At 44.5% G+C, this 22,899-nt stretch overlaps 1 protein-coding gene across 7 annotated transcripts in view; it reads right to left on the bottom strand.

The window, feature by feature from the left end:
- The window catches only part of TENM4 (teneurin transmembrane protein 4), a 1,293,844-nt gene that overhangs the window by 610,905 nt on the left and 660,040 nt on the right, over window positions 1-22,899 (bottom strand). For 6 of the 7 annotated variants that reach the window (XM_063326345.1, XM_063326336.1, XM_063326383.1 and 3 more), the window contains exon 5: window positions 18,577-18,736. The gene's annotated coding sequence lies outside the window, so the exon portion shown is untranslated. Of the gene's footprint in view, window positions 1-10,585; window positions 10,721-18,576; window positions 18,737-22,899 lie in introns of those variants that run through there. The other variant, XM_063326354.1, reaches the window with a different exon arrangement.

Here is a 22,899-nt window from a genome sequence, read left to right as displayed (position 1 = left end):
TAATGGTTTGTAGGTTCTATACGAGTCATTTGTGCATCCCCCCAATCCCAAGTAATATTGTGAACAGCACCAGCAATAATAAGCTATAAAACCCAAGCCCTAAAGCAAGCACTGTTCAGGTAGACACAAATGCCCATCAAACAAACAGAGCTCTCAGTGACAGACAGGTGGCTTTGTCTGCTCACACTTTCTTGCGAGATAAAAGCATAAACAGGCGAGTATCGAATGCTTCCAAATCCTGGGCGTCTTTGCAGGGCATCACGAACACAAGGCAGATTTTAGGATAGGAAGGAGAGAAACTGAGGAGATGGAGAGGCAGGGGAAACATGTCAGGCTGTGAGAAGATGGTCATTAAGTTGTCCCGTGGTTCAGGACTCAGGTGCTCCACCGTGGATGAAGCGAGGGGCATAATTTGCTGTTTGAGGGAAGAGCAAATGCTTGCTAGAAAGAAGCCTAAGAAAAAAGACTCAGTTAAAGGCTGTCAATGAGAAGCAAAAACATTTGAGCCACAGACAACTTCACAGTCAGATGTCACAAGACAGGCAGGCTGGTTGTTTTTACTTGATATTAAGTGTATTTTGTTGGTTATATTTTTGTTCAGATTACCCCCAGGACAAGAATAAAAGTCAAAACGAGAGCCTTTTTCATTGCTGGGCGTTCTGATTCTCTCCCAAAGCCTCCGATCATTACACCACAACCTGCTCTCACAGCACTGAGTAACTAGCTGGGTGATAAAAACATCAGATGAAATTCAGTATCAATAAAAGCAAAGCAATGCATAAAGGGAAAACCAATTCTAACAATACATACACAATGTGGGCTCTAAATTAACGGTTACCACACAGGAAGGTGGCTGGGGAATCACCGTGGGATGCCCTCTACAAATACTGTCTCTCTGCCCGTGCCAGTCAAACATGCTGGAAAAATCTTGGGATATGTTAGGAAAAAAATATACAACAAGAGGAGAAAAATATAACAGGATGATGCTGTACAAGCTAATGATGCATTCCTATCTGAATGCCACATTCCTTTGTGGTCAATCCATCTCTAAAATATATAGTAGAATCAACAAAGACAGAGAAAAGGGCTGCAAAGATTATCAGGAATATAAAAAGACTTTTGCAGGAGAGATGGAGTAGGGATTTTCAACTTGGAAAAGAGCAACAAAAAGTGGGAGTAACAGACCTCTATTAAATCAGGATGCCTATAACCCACAAAGTAGGAGTCACCTAATGAAATTACCAAATTGTGAGTCTGAAGCAGAACAAAAGGAAGACTTTTTCACTCATCACAGGATGCCAACTGCATCCTGGGCTGCATCAAAGAAGCGTGGCTGGCAGGTCGAGGGAGGTGATTCTGCCCCTCTGCTCTACTCCGGTGAGACCCCGCCTGGAGCACTGCGTCCAGCTCTGGAGCCCTCAGCACACGGACCTGTTGGAACGGGTCCAGAGGAGGCCACGAAGGTGATCAGAGGGCTGGAGCCCCTCTGCTGTGAGGACAGGCTGAGAGAGTTGGGGTTGTTCAGCCTGGAGGAGAGAAGGCTCCGGGAAGATCTTAGAGCCCCTTCCAGTACTTAAAGGGGGCCTACAGGAAGGATGGGGAGGGACTCTTTATCAGGGAGTGTAATGACAGGACGAGGGGTAACGGCTTCAAACTGAAAGAGGGTAGATTTACATTGGGTATCAGGCAGAAATTCTTTGCTGTGAGGGTGGTGAGCCCCTGGCCCAGGTTGCCCAGAGAAGCTGTGGCTGCTCCATCCCTGGAGGGGTTCAAGGCCAGGTTGGACGGGGCTTTGAGCATCCTGGTCTGGTGGGAGGTGTCCCTGTCCAGGGCAGGGGGGTTGGAACTAGGTGATCTTTAAGGTCCCTTCCAACCCAAACCATTCTGTGATTCTGTGATTTTAAATTTTGAAACCTTGTTGTGGCCATCACAACTATACATTGGGTTCAAAAAGAATACAGCAAATTGTTAGCGGACAAATGCTTCAGTGCCAGCTGAACAGGATGATACAAAAGACTGCCCTGAAGATAGAGGAGTATAATGAAAAAGTGCAGTCTGTATTTTAATATGAATAAAATTAGGCTTCATAACAGCACGATACAACAGCTGTAAACAGTTGGCAACCCAGGAATAATCTTCTGGGTCATGAGACTAACATAAAAACTCATCATCTCCAAAAAGCTCTTTGTACCCTCTTTCTCCCTTCTCCTCACCATGTGATCCCACCACATTGACTCAGTGTAAGTCACTAACTCAGCAGAAAAAAAAAACAAAACCAAAAACAAATCTCGAGCAAAAGACAGGGGTAGTTTTCTCCTGGGTTGATGAATTAAATCTTCAGATATATTCAGAAGGAGTGGAAGGACAGGAGATGGAGAGAGAGGACACTGGGAGGGGAACAGAAAAGGAGAGCAGGAGCCCTCTCCTTCCATAGCAATGGGTCCTGAAGTTGGCTCTGATGTGAAACTACAGCCTCAGCAGTCACCCGTGATGATGATGAAAAAAGAAAAAAGCTGATCACACAAAAAATACAACTATCTGCTCTTTCAGTTTTGAGGGTTTCCTCCCTTTCTTCCCCCCCACCCCCCACCCCCTTGTTTTTTGGCTGTGATTTGCAGCAACGGTTAGTGTTACGAGAGAATGTTGTTCTATTAAATCAGAATTCATCTGACAGAAGGACCATGAACCCGAAGGTGGGATACAGGGGAATTTGTGTGCTTGCTCTGTCGATGCAACATCTCCTGAGATTTCTTTGGTTTTAATCCCATTCTACAAATCCTGCAATGTTGTATCGCTTTGATGCGGCTTTGTGGGATTCTCATTAATTGTATTCACTTTTGTTTCCAGGAAGCTTGAGATTGCATCATCTGCTAACATATGCTGAAATGCATGTGTCAGTTTTATAATAAATTTCCAATATATAAAAATATCTATAGAACACAGAAACACAAAATTAGTTTGTAACAGAATCTCGAGTTATCTGTTTATTAGGGAAAGGCAAAGTTGGTAGTGCTGTCAATTATGGGAAGAGTGAGGCAGCTTTAATAATAAAACAGCATTCGCAGTTTCTCATAACTATACTAAGCAAATTGTTTGGGCTGAAAATTTCCATGCCAGCTGTCTGCCTCGGGCTGAAGTTTTTTGGAAAATTTCAGTCAAAACAGTTCAGCAGATTCTGAGAACAAGGCTGGGGGAAAATATGTTGTTTTACCCATGTTAAAAAAAAATGCCTTTAGCTTTCTCTCTATAACTTCCTCTGGGATCTCCAGGACTTTAGAGGAAGGACTTGAAATTTGCCTGTTTTTCTTTAAGTGAATTTTGTGTGAATCTGTGTGAATTTAGCCAAGTTTAGACATCTTTGATAAAAACACTGTTGCTACATGCTTCTGGGTGCATTTGTACACATTTGCCAGCTTCCACCACTTACATTTCTACCTGTGTGGGACTAAACAAGATGCTTTGTGCTGTGGGACGTGCCACGTCAGCATCCAAGTATCAGAACTGAAATGGGTGACGCTCTCCAGTGCTCGGCACGATTCCCAGCCAGAAGGAGCTGAATGAGGCTGGGGCAGCGCAGGGATTAGAGGGGCGAAAATGAGATCGCAGGAGAGAGACGGAAAAGGCAGAAGATGAGGTGAGGACCAGACTGAGAGGGATGGGCTGGGAGGGATCTCTTTAGGGAAGCAGAGTACTCTGTGAAACCGAGAAATGATTAGCCAACTTAATTTAAGCCATTGACACATACAAATATCAAAATGATGCAACGTGACAAAGCTACTAGTTTTTGCAAGATTTAAAAAAAAAAAGTAAATTCTAACAAAACCAGACTAGCAGATCAATAATAAGATTTAAAAGTATATATTGGAGACTCAGAATTTAAGAAAAAACACGATGAACTCTGCCTTAAATGCCCTGTCTGCCTTCATTACGGTGCAGTCACTATTCACAAGGCCGTGTTTTATCCAAGCCAGCCTGGAGATGAAGTAGTGAGAATGGGGAGGAGAAGATGAGGTTTACAATCCCTGTCTTGCCCGTTGCAGAGCTGGAAGGTTTGTAGTGACTAAGCAGAGGATGGAGGAATGAGGATGAATGTGTTTCAGCTTAAGGCAGCCTAACGATGCCCCGAGACTGTGGGCAATGCCGGGCAAGTCATCTCAACCCAACATTTCATAACTGTGTCGAAGCTAGGTGTGTTGCAACCTCTGGATGATCCTCTGGATAGCTCAGAGTCTGATCTGCTTACGTGTCGAACGCGCACAACAGCAATTAAAGGCCGCGTGAACTTTGCTTTGCTTTAGCACCGTAAGTAACCCCCGATCACAGCTCTGTCTGCAGCAACGCATCGTGAGATCGGCTCTTGAGATTGTTCTTTGCTTTCTAGCACAAAAATCTGTGCCAATGCCAAAAATCTGATCACACCTTAAACCCAGCTGCACAAAGGGCAATTTTCTAGAAATAGCAGCATTTTCTCGCTCCCGGCTGACGGGATCTGTGCTGCACCAAGCCCAACCAGCCAATACCATGTGTATCAACAAGCAGAAAGCAAATTCTGGCCTCTCTCATGCTCCATCAGTTTTTCCAGACACTTCTGGCAGTTCCTTCTAAAGGCTTTTTGACTAACCAAAGTCTCCCTTCCTATTCTTCATTACGTTACGTAGGTGAGGACGAAATGGTTTTCAGCATCCAAAGACACAGAGGCAGTTCAAAAGGAACTGGCAGAATACTGAAGAATTTCCATTATCTAATTTAGAAGTTCAATTCATTTATAAGATTGGGCGATTTAAGTCCAGGGGACCCAGTGGATGAGATGGTTTAGGACTTGGTGGCCTCTGAGACTGTGCTTTCCTGTGGACAGATTGTACTTGAAGACCATCCTGCTCAGGGACTGAATCCTGGCTCTTCTTTCTCTCTGTACAGCTTGGTATAGAAGACAAAGACTGCATGGAACCAATATTCCCCAGATGGCACAGCCCTAGACTGAAAGTTTTAAGTGGCCTTAAGATTTTCAGTGGACTTATTGGAATTTGAGGGGGAGAAGGCAAAGCCTGTGAGCCCTAATTGTGTACATAACACAGGGCTGAATTAAAAAGAGTAACATAAGATTTAATCCTTCTGTTTTCTAACTTCTGATTGTTTAACCGATCAACCTCCAGAATACTTTGAAGACTCAGTGTGTGCAAACACATGAGCAGGCAAGCGATACAGCTACTACTCTGTGTTTAAAGAGAAAACTGCACTGAATAATCACCTAAAACCTAAACCAATGGGCAGCGAGACATCTCCTGCTTTCACATTTGCTAACGCTGCCTGGGTAGCACATCTGCCATCGGTGCCTTAGTGGTCGTTACGGTGGCAAAGCAGGATTCAGGACTGCAGTGGTTTTCCTAGACTGTAGCAAACACTACTTCACTAAAGCCTGAGGAGATATCAGTGAAATCTAATTGAATCATCCCCATTTAAATGTACTGATAAATGTGATTCAGCGAGCTCCTTCACCTAAATCAACCATCAGCAACTCCTCTCTTTCTCTTTACTCCCTCTTTAAAAACAATAAGGATGTGTCGCATCCTAGAAAGCAAGTCTTACTTGGAATAGGAAACTTAACTGCCAGCCCTACTCCATTCCATAGTGCATTTTTCTCCTGCTGGCTGCCAACACGCTGGAAGAACACAGATTTCCGTGCCTGCTGCTTTCACGGACATCTTTACATTCAAAAGATCACCTCTGCAGATACCCAGCAGGACAATATGCGATGAAGTTTGAATTCCCCCTACAGCACAAACAGCTCCGTTCCCAGCAATTTGGTACAAAGGCATAAGGTTTTTCGTGAGTAAGGCTCAAACTTCCCAAGAAATTTGAACTTTCTCTAAGAAGTGTTTGTCACTCCACGTAGCCAAGCAAAATCTTATTTAGATTTTGCCTCTGACTTTAAAGATTCTCCAGAAAGAGTGATTCAGGACAACTGGCCAAAAAAAAAAAAAAAATATATATATTTCTAGGAAAATTATTTGGCTATCAGCACTGCGATGGTGAAATGGCACAGAAGAATGGAAGTTATATATTTCTAAGTAGAAATATGTCCTATAGCCACACTACAGCACCACTCCTCAAGCGATACTGATATAGTTAAGATATAAAATTCCTCCATTATTCTTTTTCCTTTTAATCTACAGAAAAGAGGATATATATATATATATTTCAAAATATTTCATTACAAGACTTTTCCTCGGAAACATAACGGTCAGGGATCCACGAATACTCAATTCACTGGCAAGTGGTATGTGTTACTCTGTCAAAGTGCCTGGCAATGCCAATCTGTCAGTTCAAAGCAGAAACAGAATATTTTAGCTTTTAGTTACAATAAGCTATGCTGATAGACCTTGTAACAGGGCAGGTAACAGCCAGTCTTTAAATCTGAATTGACATTGATTTACAGAGTTTCATCTCTTTGAATTAAATCTGAGAGAGAGAGAGAGAGAGTTTCAAGCTGCTTCACTTTTTGATATTACAATTACACGTTTCTTAAACACAGAGGAGTTTGCTTGAAAAAGCAAAAATAAAGCCTCAAGTGTCTACAGAGATGAAATGAAAAGAGAAAGTGATGTTTAAGAAGATATCAGATGAGTAAGTTTTTGTTTATTCATCTTTTTTAGTTCTTCTTTTTCCCTCCATGAATTTTTAAAGCCGCCTGGATTTGAAATCCTAATAAGAAGTCACGTATGTCATGCAACATTCATCCTGCCAAATCTCTCTCCTCGTGCTATTACTGCAATATTTGTAACTTTTGATCTGGAAACATCAAGTTACGTAAGATCATCGTTCTGCTCCTTGCAAGGATGTGATTCTGTCAGAAAATGAACCAGTCAAGCGGGAACTTGAACAGAACTGGAAATGACTTTCCCAGGGAAAAGGTAGTTTTGCTTAAGCATCTCAGCTATTTTAAAGTGCAAGGACTCAACATTTTACTCTCCTGAGCGGAGAAATGGTAAACTACCAGGTTAAAAAATAATCAGAGCGAGCTCTTAATTGGACTAGTGTACATGTTGTAGAGGGAATGAAATAACATTTTAGTTATTAGGCACTCCAGGAAACCAATCAAATGAAATAAAAGCAAAAAAAATTCCTCACTTTGTAAAACAAAAGAGAACAACATTTTCTCTTGCCAGCGTACTATCTGCTCACCAAAACAAAAGGAAAGCATCTAATTTAAATGAGTCAAGGAAAATAATTAAGCAACAAGGACTTCAAAAACCCACAGACTTCTCCGTGCAAATCTCGCTCCTTCCCCAGACCCACCAAAACCAGAGCAATGTCTCCCTTTTTCCATCCATGTAGTAAAATAAATCATCGGGGGGGGGGGGAATCTCCCCTCCCTCCCCAGCCAAAACCAAACGAACAGTTTTACTCTCTTCTCTCAATGATTTTTCCCTATCCTTTAAAATCAGAGAAAGCAAATTCTCCCCAGAAAAGCCTTTCCAAACCAGGAGACCATGCTAATAAAAAAGGAAACTGTGAAGTTTACTCGTGCACCTCTTTTTGCCTTTTCCCCCTTCCCCTGCCAAAGACCAGCCTGAGAACCTCTTTCCACACCAAAGACCCTCTTTCTCCACTAAAACATGATGTTTTTTTTCTCTGGATCATGCAAGTAAATGACAGATAAATTGAAAATCTCCCCTTGTAAAGATACGGACCCACGTATGTATGGGAAGGGTGAGGCGCAGAGGCAGGAGTCCCTGCAGGAATACAGTACATCTCAGTGCAGTGGCAGTAATTCCCAATTCTGGTGACTTTTTTTTTCTTTTTTGGGGGGAAAGGGGGATAAACTGAAACAGGTTGTCTGCAAAGGCACCTCCTCTCTTTTCCCTGCCCCAGCTGTGGGTGCAGACCCCTTTCCCAGGGTGGTCCGGTGTGGAGCGGTGATCCCTAACATTTTCCCGTGCCTGGGAAATGCCTGGCCACACACCGCGACCTCCCGCTCCCCTCCCCATCCCTAAACCTGCTGGAAACCAGCACAGACCCTAATTTTCCTTGCCCATACGCTGGCTTGGGAGCCGCGTGCCTAAGGGATCATGGCAGCGAGGTATCCTCGTGGCCACGAACCAGCCCACAAACCAGCAAGGAGTGATCCCAGCAGCGTGGCATGGGCTGGGAGCTGGGAATTTAACAGGGAAGGGCAGCTCGCAATGGCCACAAACAGCAAATTCCTACAGCCTCGTAGAGCAGGCAGAGCCAAGCGAGCTGCTGCTTTGAAGGCTCGTCTCACTGCAAAACAGTGCAACGGAGATGCATCTTCCTACCTTTATTACCCCCCCATCACACACACACTGTACTAAATACATACACATATATATATATATATACACACTCCTTGTTTTTTCCACCCAAGCGTATAAAAGTACTACAGGCTGAGACACAAAGTGGGAGGCGCCTGTCTCTGAAGAGGCCAATGAAATAAATTAAATATAAATCACTGGCTCAGCCCCAGCCTCCCCCAGCGAAGCGGGGAGACGGTGGGGTTTCCGATGGCCGATACCCTGCCCTTGCCAGACCCGGCGTGCGGCGGGCACATGGCAGGGTACCGGTGTGGTATAGGCGTACATGGTAAATCGTGGGTATTGCAGGCACATATGGTGCACATGTTGGGAGCAGAGCACTTTCCATAGGAGGGGAGGGGCCACCCTACCAGTAAGCGATTTTATTAGGGTGAGGGAAGGAGAAAGAAATCGGGTTGGGATAGGCTGGGAGCTGCCAAGTTCCCCTGCCCAACTCCTGCGCCCCCAGAGCAGGGAGCAGCACACTAACAACTCGCCAGGCTCCAGCAGAAGTTTACCTATTAAAAAAAACCGAAAAACAACAACAACAAAAAAAACCCCACACAGACAACTTCCAACTTCAAAGCTTTTGCTCTCATTTTATGTCCCTCCCTTCACATGGGACTTTTCTCCGAGAAAAAAAAATAATACAGACAATAACACAGCTATACCTTCAAGACGAAACTTCACTGCAAAAAGTTGAGAAGGAAGACGGGGTGGAGGTGGAGAGATTATTTTATAGTTTGATTCAGGGTTTTGGTGTTTTGCTTGTTGTTTTTTTTTTTTTTTTTAATCATACAGAATTGAACTTTCCTGGAAGAGCCATAAGCAAATGCATTCAAGACGCAGAAAGGTCTTGTCTATCTAGTCAATAAGTGTTTAGCCAGCTCTGTTTTGATTGTATAAAAAATGTATTTCAGAGTGTGTATCCCATAAGACAAGGAAGAGTGTGGCATGAATATGTATTTTATTTATATTTTTTTTCAAATCATGTGCTTACATGGTTGTAACCACTGCAAGTGTCTAAGCATGGTCATGGTAAGAAAGAGTAAATACTTTAAGTATTTTTTGTTATTATTATTTTTTAAAGATTTGGCATACCTTATCTACCACTTCTTTCAAAGTCAAATATCCTAGATATATTAGACCAAGAAAATACATCTATTTTTAAGCAAAACAATTACCAAGAAAAAAATGCCCTTTGGTAGCAGCCTGGTTTTCTGTTCAACAGCCAAAATTTGTATTTCAAAATGCAAATTGCTGAGAATGTGGGCACGAGTCTGAACCACTGCATTTCTCCCAGGCACTCTAGCATCTTTTCTCAAATGCCCCACTATTTGAGGGGAGCTTTTAATATCGGCCGGGCACGGCTGGAAGCAGGGCTTTAACATTTAATGCCTAAGAAACCGAATTGTCACTCAAGTTGCAGTCGAGCGCGTTTTTTTTTTTTTTTTATTTTTCTTATTTTTCTGTTGGAGGCGAACCCACCCTCCCGTGGAAAATGGGAGACCCCTTCCCCATCCCTGACTCTAGCACAGATCCGAATGTAAACATACACACACAGACACACACAGACACACGCACTCCCCCCACGCACCACCCTGCAGCAGGACATGGGGTTCAGGCAGAGCCAAAGGAGCTTTGTGCAGCTCGGAAATACCAAGCCACTTTATTCCCCCCCCACCTCCCCTTTTCTTCTTTCTCCCCCCCGCTTTCCCTATTACATAAATAACACCGATTGAGCTTAAAGCTGCATCCTTGCTCCAGTGCCTCCAAATCTGCACTGCTGCCTTCCCCCCCACCCCCCCAAGCACAGCCGCACCGCTCGGGGCGCAGAGGGAAGGGTTTTGCGCGGGGGGGGTGGGGTGGGGGGGGGGTGGTTAGGGGGTGTTGGGTGGGAAAAGCCACCCCAAAGACACCCTGGAGCAAGGTCTCGCCAGGCTGAGGGTGCCTGGTCCCCACCGCCCCAGCCGGGAGCCTCCGGCAGCATCTTCGCCTCCTGCTGAATTGCTGCAAACTGTCCGCGGAGGGAGCAGCAAGGGCTGGGATGCGAGAAGGGGGGGGGGGTAGGCGGGGGGGGGGGGGCAGAAAAAAAGCAAGCTGGGCAGAAGGAGGGATGGTGGGGAGGAAAAAAAAACCCAGGGATTCAGGGAGCTTCTCCCCAGCCCCAACCCGTGTGCCTGCCTGCTCGGTGGGAAGAGGAAAGGGGGAAGGGAAAACTGGAGGGAGGCGATCGCACAAATGCACTTTTCAGAGCAAAAAGCAAAGCTTACCATGTCTGCAGACTTCCCCCCCCAACCGAAATGCCACTTATGTGTCCAGCGATCCCAAAGTGGGCAACTACAGCCAGGCACCGGCGCTCATCTCAGCAGGCAGCTCGGCAATACACCACCGCCACCCCCAAAAAAAATCAAAATCAAAATAAATAATTAAAAAAAAAAAAAAAAAAAAAAAAAAGGACCGGTCCAAGCTTCTTTCCTGGCAGGAATCGTCCCTGGTAGGACTGCCCAAAATAAGCAGCTGCAATCCAAAGGCTTTATTTAAAGCTTCCCCCCTCCTCCTCCTCCTCTCCTTGCCTCGCTCTCTCTCTCCCTCTCGCTGTTACACACAGAGAGAAAGAGAGACACACACAGGTTACATGAATGGGAGGCAGGAGCCGGCGCTCCCGGGCTGGGAATGACAGGCACACATGCGGCCGGGAGGGGATGGGGGGGGCTCCTGCACGGGCATGGGGATGGCAAGGATATAGGCTTTGGGTGGGAAGGGGCATGGGGTGGCGTGGGCGTGGAGGGGAGATGGTCATCAGTATGAGATGGGAATGGGCATGGGCACCGGTATGGTATGGTTATGGTATAGGCATGGGGCAGGGAGGGACATAGGCATGGTCATGGACATGGGTATGGCATGGACACAGGGAAGAGCTAGGTATGGGCATGGGCATGGCATGGGCATGGACATGGGTATGGCATGGACATGGGGAAAAGCTAGTTACGGGCATGGCATGGACATGGACATGGGCATGGCATGGACATGGGGAAGAGCTAGGTATGGGCATGGGCATGGACATGGGGAAGAGCTAGGTATGGGCACGGGCATGGACATGGGCATTGGCATGGCATGGACATGGGGAAGAGCTAGGTATGCTTATGGGCATAGCATAGGCAAAGACGTGGGGCAGGGGGGACATAGACATGGTCATGGACATGGGGTGGACATGGGCATGGCATGAGCATGGCAAAGGTATGGGAGGGGGGAACGGACACATAGGCATGGGCTGCCATAGTCATGGCAGAGGCATAGGGCAGCTGTGGACATAGGCCAGGGCATGGCATGGACATGGGCAGGAGGTGGGCATGGTCATGGACATGGGCATGACACAGGCATGGACATGGGCATGACTCAGTCATGGCATAGGCATGGAGCAGGGGAGAAAATAGACATGGGCATGGCATGGACACGGGGAGGAGCTGGTTACTGGGGCAGGGGAGGACGTAGGCATGGGCATGAGCATGCCATAGGCATGGGCAGGGGTAGATATAGACATGGGTGTGGCATGGGGGGGTGGATATGGGCATGGGGCATGGGCTTGGCATGGCATGGCATGGTATGGCATAGGCATGGGACAGAGAAGGACTGAGGCACGGGCATGGCATGGCATGAGGCGGAGCTGGGCAGGCACATGGGTATGGACCTGGGCATAGCATGGGCATGGGGAGAGGATGGGCTTAGGGAATGCGTGGTTATAACATGGGCATGGGGAATGGAGGGTCATAAGGAAGGCATGGCTATAACATGGGCCTGGGGAAGGGCTGGGCATGGCCTAGGCATGGGGAGGGGATGGACATAGGCATGGTCATGGGCATGGCATGGAGAGGAGGTGAATGTGTATGTGGGGTGAGGTGGGGATGGACATGGCTTGTAGAGGGGATGGACAGGGGCATGGGAAGGGGACAGACATGGGCATGGGCATGGATATGGGTGTGGTGATGAGATGGGCTGGGTGTGAACATAAGCATTAGAAGGTAATAGTGAGGGGAGTGGCTGTGCTTGGGCATGTGATAGGCATGGGTTGGGCTTGGGTATGAGTTGAGCGTAGGCATGGAATAGGCTCGGGGATGAGACGGGATGGGCATTGGTGAATGAGAGGGACATCAGGACAAGGATGGGATGGAGAGCTGCCTCCGGTGGTGCCTTCACGTCCTGGCCCTGGTGAGCCTCAATCGCTCTTCCTGGGGTCAGGTGGGCTCCAACTTCAGCACATGTGATGAGGAGGGGGAAACTTCTGTTCCTTCCCTGACGTTAGTTAGGCAACTTGCATGATGTCTTGCTTTTGGGGTAAGGGAGCACCATCCACAGTGGTGTCAGGAGATTTCATCATTATTACTATGACATAATTTTGTTTAATAATTAAAATGAAATTCTCAGGAAGAAGGCCTGAAGAATTTCAGTTGCATAATTTAAGGCTACTTCTTTGTGAGGAATATAAATTTCTGCCTTTAAATATTTGTGGGTGTTGGGTTTGGTTTTTTTGTTTTGTTTTGTTTTGTTTTGTTTGTAAACTGTAGCGACAGGAAATTAGGGCTATATAAAGATGCTATTCAACACGGTCTGAAGGGAGAAAGGGTTGTGGTGGTGTTAAGTGGCAGGTCCTGCTTCACTGCCCGACCTTGGGCAAGTCCCAGGTAACGTGTCCCTGCCAGGATTCATCACCTGTTGCCATTTACACTCAGCCCGTCATTTTCTCATTCACCAAATAATCACACTTCTCTGTTTCAAGTCCCTCCTCAAAATTTACTCCTGCAAATCTTTTCAGCAACAGTCTCTACAGGGCTTATGTTGGCATCAGAAATCTTGGAGCAATACTGGATTAGGCCCTAAAGCCACATTGTAAGAAGAGTGCTGAACATAATGGACTGCAGTACTTCAAGCAGTGCTTTGAGCTACGTGGGAATTGTCCTTCTCATGGCAGCCCTTTAAATCAGCCTTTCTTTTTTTTTTCCCTTGTCCTCAAATTTCCAGCTTTTGTGGAAAGCAGGAGGTAAGACTGTGTTTTAATCCAAACCCAGAAATCAGGGTAAAAAGGTGCGCAGCAAATCAGAACGTAATCTTAAGCAGCAGAGTTGACATAAAGGTCTGCTTTGCACAATAGCTGCTGCTCTTCACTGTTGTTTTTTTTTTCAGATATACATATTAAAAATAAAAATACATTTGCATTGGCCTTATTGCCTCTGGAATATATTCCACATCAGGAATCTAGACTCTAGATAAAGGTAATTTAGGTCTCTGGAAGGGCAAAGTTTAATTGAGAAATATATATATTGTTAGGAATAGACCACATCCAAATTCAATGGTAATTGTATAAGCCTTTCAAAAATCATACAGTATGCAAGCTTCCAAAATTTCTGAACAAGAAACATTTCCATTTAAATGCCAAGAGGCAATTTTCCCTCTCTTGTTCAATACTAAATCAGTCACATGAGCAGTTTGCATTTGATTTTAGAAAGGAAATGGAACATCTTCCCTCCCAATCGCATATAACTTTTGCTTTTTCTTGTTCTTAGTGTTCTTACTTGTTTGCGGTACTTTTCTGCAGTTTTGAAATTCTTCCGTTTGAGCAGCCTGTTCGCTCCAGCCATTTATTCATTTTTTAAACTCCAACAACTTTGTTAAACGAAAACCAGTAAACCCAAGTGTGGAGTAGAATGGTGTTTGTTTGAATTCTGGTTGGTAAATCCGAGTGTAACAGATCAGCACTGTTTGTGTAATTGGCCTTTCCCTGTTAACTGAACTAGACAATGATGCTCTTGGAACAAGAAAAAAAAGAAAACAACCCACAATAGTAATTTAATGGGAAAAAACAACTTTGCTTAGGAAAATCCCCCTGTTTCAATTCACAGGGAGTTACTGTGGTTGCAGAAGTGTGCTGCATACCAATTTGGAACATATTTTAGGAAGATATAAATTTCCAAATGTCAATGTTCACCAGCCTGCCATAGTGTCCTGCACCACAGTAGCTTTGCACAGCGGAAAGGCTCCTTGAGAGCAGAGCCTATTAGAGTCAAACTCCCTTCCAAATAGTGTTTTTGCCGAATTTGTAAAGAAGCTACATCCGCGGAACAAGGTGATTGAAAAGACTAATGCATGAGCCTATTAGACCTTGTGTGCTAGGACACAAGGAGAGCAAGTCCTGGAGCTGCCGCTCAAATTAGCACTTAATAGTCCTGATGTCGGGTTGTGTTTCCATATTGACATTTGCTCCAACAAGGCAATGAAAACACCTATCGTCAAGTCACCATTCATCAAGCCAAAAAGTAGCAACATCTGCTGTGGTCAAAGTTTTCTTGCTGAAGAAGTTCAGCAGCAGAAGTGTCATTGGTTGGTCAGGCGAGCCCTTGACCAAGAGATGCTGCACCAGTTGACAGCCACTGCTAAAGATTGTTTTGTGGGGGTTTTTTCACACTTCCAGGAGGGTAATCCAGAGGGAAAACCTCACATATTTTAATCAATGGAAGTGAAACCATTTGCCTTTCAGAGACTATAAAATAATACACACCCCGGGGTTCAATGCTCTTTTCTACTCCTCCAGCACATTCTTAAGGGGAAATCACTCTTTTCTTGATGAATGTGCAATTCAAATGTGGAAATATGCCATTCTTCATGCTTTCTCCATAGGGAGCAAAATGATTTCTGTAATTAAACCCTTTTTGCCAACATTTCCTGATGAGAATTGCCTTTTTTTTTTTTTTTTTTTTTTTTTTTGTAGGCAAAGGGAAAAGCCATGTACAAAAGGGTTTGCAAAACCAGGTCCGGAGGGTTTGACCTTTAAGGCTGTATTTGAATTAGTCATTTTTGGTTTAAAGGCGGATGAGGATGAGGCACATGAGTAAGGGCTGCAGCTTAAGTTTCCAATCAGGCGCTGCTGAAAAGATATGGCTGCAGGACAAAGGAAGATACGGGTGCCACTACTAACATTAATCTAGCTATTAGGGATGACATTAGCAGTGAAAACACACAGCCCAGTCTTCAGCACACTTTAGCAGCCCCAGGTGTGTAGCCATGGTCCCTGTTGGGCTTGTGCTGAAGTCTGTACTACGGCATCATTGGTGCACTGGTTCCCATGGTAGCTAGATTGAAGAAATCCAGCTTCTCCAAAATATATCAGGCTGTCATGGGCAGCGTAGACAAAACTGGTGTTAAACAAGAAGTTAAGCATGCGTGAGCTTTTGTAGGACTTGGACCTGAAGTCCACAACACGTTCCTTGTCACTGCAGAATGGGCCATGTAATACAGAGATCAGGATATGGGACAGAGCTTTTAGCCACCTGCACAGTTGAGGGTTGAAACCTCATTGCTGTGTGATGGATGGCAGGGTTGAACCAGAACTAGATGCAGAGATGAATCTTGAAGTTTCCACTACGAGTTATGTTATGTCTCTCTGCCAAAGCTCTTGAGCAGGGTGGTGGAGCAGAAATCACAGGGGGTTTTTGTAAAAAGCAGGATTTCCCTCCTCTTCCTCCTCAGTCCAAGGATATATGCAGCTTAACTCAGTCTGCGTTGACTCAGAGAGATGTCTCCACTGCTGGTACCATGAGGTGGACTCTAGTGGGGACAGAGAAGTGTTCTCACTTACAGGGCCTTTCCTTTTACTAGCTGATCTCTAGCAGGATGCTAAAGGCTGGAGAGGGTCATTCTATCTTGACTGTGCCTTTTGTAACATCTCAGTGGATCTCAGGGCTTCAGGAAGACAGAACTGAGCATCTACCTGCGGTACCGGGTCTTATGCCTTTCCTTTCCCTGTTTGCAAAGTACCAGTGTCTGTTGTCTACCTGGGAAATCAGGGGAGGCATACGATGGCGTTGAGAGTCTGCTCCTACTGCTTACTCAGGGAAAGTTCCCATCAAGAGAATTGGACATTTGCCTGAGCGAGTGTTGCAGGATTCGGCCCATATGCTTCTCAGCTCTTATATTTGCATAGTGCAGAATATGCTTACAGTACAGTGCCAATAAAACAAAACTATATACAGTAAGCACAGAAAAATCAAGAGCACAGTTAAGACCATTTACAAACAGCAGCTGAGCTCTGCAGCTGACATCCAGGCTTATCACACTGTCAGGGACCATGCTTTGTTGTGGGTAATATGTACAAGACAATTATTTATAGGCAATTAGATGGAAGGTCCTGTAAGTGTATAGGTCTCTATTGTCCCTTTCCTAAGCCTATTATTTTCTTTTTCCCTATGAATTATTTATATTTCAACTCTGTCAGTGTGTCCTTTCCTTTTTTTTGAAAAAAAAAACCGAAACAACAAACTATGGAAAGCATTTCAGGAGGCCACTTCATTGGAAGACGCTTGTTCTTCAAGTAAGTGCTCTGGTATTGTGTAAACATGCTGCATATACCATATGTGGCCAACTTCAAACGAGAGACTAGTTAATTCATTCTGATGAAGTAGAATGAAGACTCTTTTGTCTCCGGAAATTCCACTGATGTCTTATGAAAGAGGAAGAAGAGCTTCATCAAGACAGTGCAGATCATATCAAGAAGAGTATAAATTGCCCAGAGGATCAAATTACGCCTTTTCATAGACATATTTTCCTCTCGAAAAATTTAAAGTATGTTTTTTTTAAATCCATGGGATAGGTTAGAATATTTCTTAATCCACAGTACATGATAAAATGGCCATGAACAACTGTAATACAATACATCTTCAATACAACTGGCCATAAGTGTATTAGAAGAACTTCCAAACAATAATTACCCTATTACTGCACTGTGACTTCACATCCAATTTTGCCCACCTCACCGTACAAAATGGATGGAGTAGATGACTTTTATATTTTTAATAATAATGAAATGTTCAGGATTTGATATAGAAACCTGGCTACCAAGGTAATAGGTACATATAAGAACCTATTTAGAATAGCTATGTGAATGGGAATTGCTGTTAAATTGCAATGAAATACTATAGCATATCAAACAATATTTGAAATCAAATAAAACTTGGAAGGCACTCATATTCAAGCCATAATCTCATTGTGAAGGAGACTTTTTCTGATGAAATCTGCTGTTTTAGACAACTGTGTAATATCTCCTTATTCTCCAATAAGGCCACCTATCTTGACTAACTTTAAATGACTCGCTCCAGACCTATGTGTGTGCAATAGCAAAATTCATATGAATTTGTCCCATTCAAATGCTAGATGCTCTCGGGAAATGAAAAGCCAGTTATTTCACTCTTAGACAGCCCTGGTCTTACTAAAAGAACAGTCTGAACTGGAGACACCTCCTTCCCCCTTTAAAGAATGACCCTTGAGACAGCAGAATAGACCCCCCACTTCCCCAACACCTTCACTTCAGGCATCTCCTTTCCACACATTGAACCAATCGTTGACCTCTGAGATGGCAAAGTAAGTACATTATTGCATGATTACAAAGAAAAGGTGAGCTTGTAATGGCACAACAGATCTGAGTACTATTACTGGCACTGATACACATTTTCATCACTTGTTAATCTCGTAGGGCTCAAGCAAGAGCCTGTCTCAGTGAATCCTCACCAGACAAGTAAATAGCATCAATGGTTCCTCTGTCCCCTGCCTGGACCGCGTCCATCAGCAGACACGCCACCGCACACGAACAGGGAGCAATCGGGCTCTCCTCCCGCTTTCTGCTCTGTCCTCCAGATAAATTGTGTTAGTTTACTGGCAAAATCTAGTTTGTACTATTGTTTACACTTCAGAGTCAATATGGATATGGAAGAATAAGCTGAAATATATGCCTTGTGCATCATTAATAATAGCATAGCCTCTCCGTAGCTACGTGACAATTCCCAAACACTTAATTTAACGGTAAGCAATTTATCATGTCTGCTGTATCACGACCAAATAGTTCAGTATCCCCAGTTTACAAGAAGTGCTATTCTCTGTGCCTATTTGTACTGCTTACATCAAGACAGACCAACAGTTTGAGTTCTAGCTTTCACCTCAGAAAATCCAGGTTCAGTTCCCCAGTGTAGCAGAAAATTATCTAGGCTTAAGTTTCCCCTATATAATATACAGATAAAAGTACTTCCTCACGTTATCAGATGTCGTGAGGATAAATGCACTAAAGACTGTAAGCCCCACCAGTACTACAATAGCCATAATTATCTCAGATAGATACACGTAGTGCAAGTACAACGATATTTAATACATACCCGATGTAAAACCATGAGTCAGGGCTGATAACGAACACAAACTCTGCTAAGGAGTTAAAAATGGTGCTTACTTGCATGCTTTTCCCTGGCTTACACTCCATTAAAGTTTATGTATCACAGACGGTCTTCGGCTCTCAGTCACGATGGAGCACGTCTGGTAGAGTCAGTGGTTTTATCCCAGTCGTACACTCGTGTAGGCAGGAGCCCATTGTCTGGGCTGAGACACTCAATCTGGAAGAGAGAGAATAAAAGGGCTCCAGTGTGTAAAGTCATTCATTACAATTTGGAATGAACAGGGAAATCAGTGGGGTTGCTGGAGGTTAAGCAAGGGCAGAAATTGGTCTTTTATCATTCAAATGCCATGGGGAAAAAAAAAAAAATATAAGAAGCAATGGATCTAATCCTGCACATCTCTACTCACGTCGCTTGCCTTTATTCATTGCAAGGGGTCACAAAGAAACAGTCATGTACATTTGCAGGACCAGATGCAAAATTCATTTATAACAGAATTTCATAAGCAAGCAACTTCTTTTTCCCAGGATGGAGCTCCAATGAAATTTTGATATGACCTTTATATACTTTCAGATAAAATAAGATTATTTGGATTGCCGTCCTACATAAGTAAATTTTCTACACTAACTTAGAACTCAGAGACATGAGAACATCCCTCAGAAGTCAGTGAATATTTTTGAAGATTGGACCTGATGTTTTTTAGAGAGGAACTTTTTCAGTGGAAGAAAAGAAAGAAGAATGATTATAAAGCTTTCGATATCGAAGGCGCATCAGATTACTGGAAAATGTGGAGTGAAAGTTGTTCTGAAATGCTCCAGTGGCATCTGTGCTTATTTTATTGTACTGCATACCCTTAGATGTGATGACTTTATGCACAGCATCAAGAGCATGAGATGTTTTCATAGCTATCCTGCAAATTGGAATAAAATTGTAAGTAATGCAGCGAGTGACATTACTTTCTGAAACTTTTTACTCTCTCCATGTCAGGGCTGCCCCACACTGCGGTCAACGTCTACAAACAAGCGTCCAGACTTCAGATAAACACAGCAGGGAGGACAACTCAAAGCATCCTTGCTGATCAACAGTTCTTCAAGCATGAAATCGGGTTCAACCAAGGGTTCCCCCCGCTTTCCTGGCTGGAAGCTGATAAACACCGGAGCTTGATTTTGCTCTCGCATCAACTCTGCACGTGACAATCTGCCCAACTATGGCATTTCACCTTTCGCTTCCTTTACACTCCCCACCTCACATCCCCACCTCCCCTCTCATAAGGGGCCAGAGGATGGTACAGAGGAGGGATGCTACCAAATTTACCATCTGTATCTAAGAGGCTAAATAGAATAAGGAGTTGATCCTGTAGATTGGTACTCAATCATGAGTCTAACAAGAACCAAACAAGGTCCAAAACCTGAACTTCTACTGTACACCACTACTGCTAAACCCCAGAGGTTGAATTTTTGCTGTTACATTTTCACATTTAGAGACTGCAGCTTTAGAGAGTGATGCTTAAGTTGTGGGTTTAGGATTCAGTAGACAGTAGATTTTAAAATCGTCTTTTTTCTTGTTTGAAATCCCCAGATACAGGCTATGGTGCCTGTTAGGCTTGATCATGTCTGATCCAGCCATTTTCGGAGTGCAACTGGGTCAGAGCATGGGTTCAGTCATTTGCAGGATGAGAGACTACAGTCTTAATATGCTATTTAATTTATCCTATTGAGCTGGGTAAAGAAAACCATCAGAAAAGGTTTCATGAGCCTATTGGGTCGGATTAAGAAAAGCCACATGAATGCCTTTAAATGACAATACACAAAGGAGTAATGGAGCAAGTGACAAATCTCCCTTCCTTTTCCTTTCCCTTTTGAAGGAGTAGCTACCCCAGTTTGCTGTGAATCTACTGAAGACAGAACGGGACTTAAACTCACACCTGCAAAACAAAATAAGGTACTTCACTTACTTTTCCTGTACATCTCTCTGCAGAAGTGCCTGACACATGACATCTGTTAATGAGGGTCATAATCCCCCCATCCTATAACCCCATACTAGTAGTGCTTAGGTCCGACGGCCTCTTTTCCTAAGGAAATAAGGCTTTTATAGGAGTGCTGTCTGTCCATCTGGCTCCCCATCTGTCAATCCTGCACCCAGCAATATATTCTGAACCTGGTGGCTAATTTCACCCTGTTCTCTGGAGGGGCAAAAGCTTAAAAGATATAAACATCCCACATGTTTTATGAAAATCAGTGGTGCGGGAGAGAACGACAAAGCACAGCTCGTTTGAGTGAAAGGCGGCAGTATAAGCTCGTTAGCTAATTGCTGGGCTCAGGCTGCCAGCTGGCCAGTCAGCACGTGCAAACTGGCCAGCCCAGCTACCTGCTAGTGACTTCTTGGGTCTTCACACAACTCATCTGGCCAGACAGCAAAGGAGGAGAGGAGCCCCTTGTAGAGGGAATATGTGTGTACGAGGGTAGACAAAAAATGGAAATGAAGATGCGTCGAGGGCTGAGGTCAAAGAGAAAACCATGTTATTGAAGTGGGGAAGCAAAGAGCAAAGAAAGGATGGAGGGTATGATGTTGTGGAGGAGGGACTTGTGATTGAAATTGCTAACAGAGCAACTTTGTTCCTCCTGTGTTGGAGGACATGGATGGACTTAGCTCCAACATAAGAAGGACATGGACCTGTTGGAACGGGTCCAGAGGAGGACCACAAAAATCATCAGAGGGCTGGAGCCCCTCTGCTGTGAGGACAGGCCGAGAGAGTTGGGGGGGTTCCGCCTGGAGAAGAGAAGTCTCCGGGGACACATTATAGCCCCTTCCAGTACCTAAAGGGGGCCGACAGGAAAGACAGGGAGGGACTCTTTATCAGGGAGTGCAGTGGTAGGCGAGGGGTAACAGTTTTAAACTGAAGGAGGAGAAATTTAGATTGGATATCAGGAAGAAATTCTTGGCTGTGAGGGTGGTGAGCCCCTGGCCCAGGTTGCCCAGGGAAGCTGTGGCTGCCCCATCCCTGGAGGTGTTCAAGGCCAGGCTGGATGGGGCTTTGAGCAGCCTGGTCTAGTGGGACGTGTCCCTGACCAGGGCAGGGGGTTTGGAACTAGAAGATTTTTAAGGTCCTTTCCAACCCAAACCATTCTGTGGTTCTCCAGTGAGGACTTTCCTTCTCCTTTATCTTCAGAGACTAAGAACAACCACTCAAGTTAAAAGGAAAGTCCCCATAATACCTTGTTTCAGATGGTTATCAATAGAGAATCATTAAGGAAAGAGCAGAAAAAACAGATACAAGCAGAGAACAACCTGTGGAAGGAGCCCTATTATTCCCTCTCCACAGCCAACAAACAGAGGCAGCAGAAGACAAATTGGATTACATTTCAAAAGTTCAATTTAAAAGGCATGCAGTAAATTTGCCACAGTGTCAAAGTCAGAGCATCCAGTCTCCAAATCTCTGGTGCGGGAATTTCCCTGCTGTAAGTGGCAGCGGAGCTGCTCTGCTCACCTCCGCATCCAGCTGGCAGGCGCCGTGCTCGGGAGTGAATTATTACCCTTGGTCCGACAGCAGAGAATGAAAACCTACTTCTGGCTCAGTCCTACTATCAGTTAAGCAAATCCCACTGCCATTCCTCTTTCAAATACATTTTGTCACTATTTAGTACCATTCCACTCCCAGAACACTTTGTTTTCCCCTTCCCCCAACTCCCTTATCCCTTACGTTCCCTTCTGTGTTTAACGCATATTCACCCATAGCATAAAACACACAGGGCAAACATTGAGGACAGACAGACACCTAAAAAAACAGCTGAATTCAGGATTTCCAGCATCAGATGATAAGGTGCCCAAGATAACCTACTGATAAAATATGTGGTAAGCAAACCCTGTGATCTACACAGATAGCTTAAGCTTCTGCAGTGCTAATTGCTATTACAACCTTAAGCTAATATTTGAGCCTTTCTTTTGAGCAAGGATGTGTAACAATTAGATTACAGGATTTGGGGCATTACAAAGAGAGATAAAAGCAGAAGTTTCGTCATGGTATGCGGTATTTTGTTTACATAGAGATAATAGCAGTGATGATAATATTAATAATAACTATTCTATTTAAGTCCAAATTCTGATTTCAGGTGCATCAGACCAGATCTGGAATAAACCCCTTGTCTGCAACAGAACTATCCTGAATTTACTCGGGGCGGAACATGCAGATCTCTAGTCACGGATCATTTTGCAGTCGCTGGAGAGCCCAGCGTGGTGTACGATGAGCTCTACATACCCACAGTAGTCAACAGTGACCAAACAGTTCTGAACCAGGGCCTGAGCTGGGATATTTCTCTTTACTTCTGTCCCGAGCATCGCTGAGAGCTCTGATGGCATCTATTGCACCCTGTTCCCCATGAACG

This window comes from Chroicocephalus ridibundus, chromosome 1, assembly GCF_963924245.1.
Source record: "Chroicocephalus ridibundus chromosome 1, bChrRid1.1, whole genome shotgun sequence".
Lineage (NCBI taxonomy): Eukaryota > Metazoa > Chordata > Aves > Charadriiformes > Laridae > Chroicocephalus > Chroicocephalus ridibundus.
The sequence above is the reverse complement of the archived record's forward strand: the minus strand, read 5'-3'. Positions and strand labels throughout refer to the sequence as shown.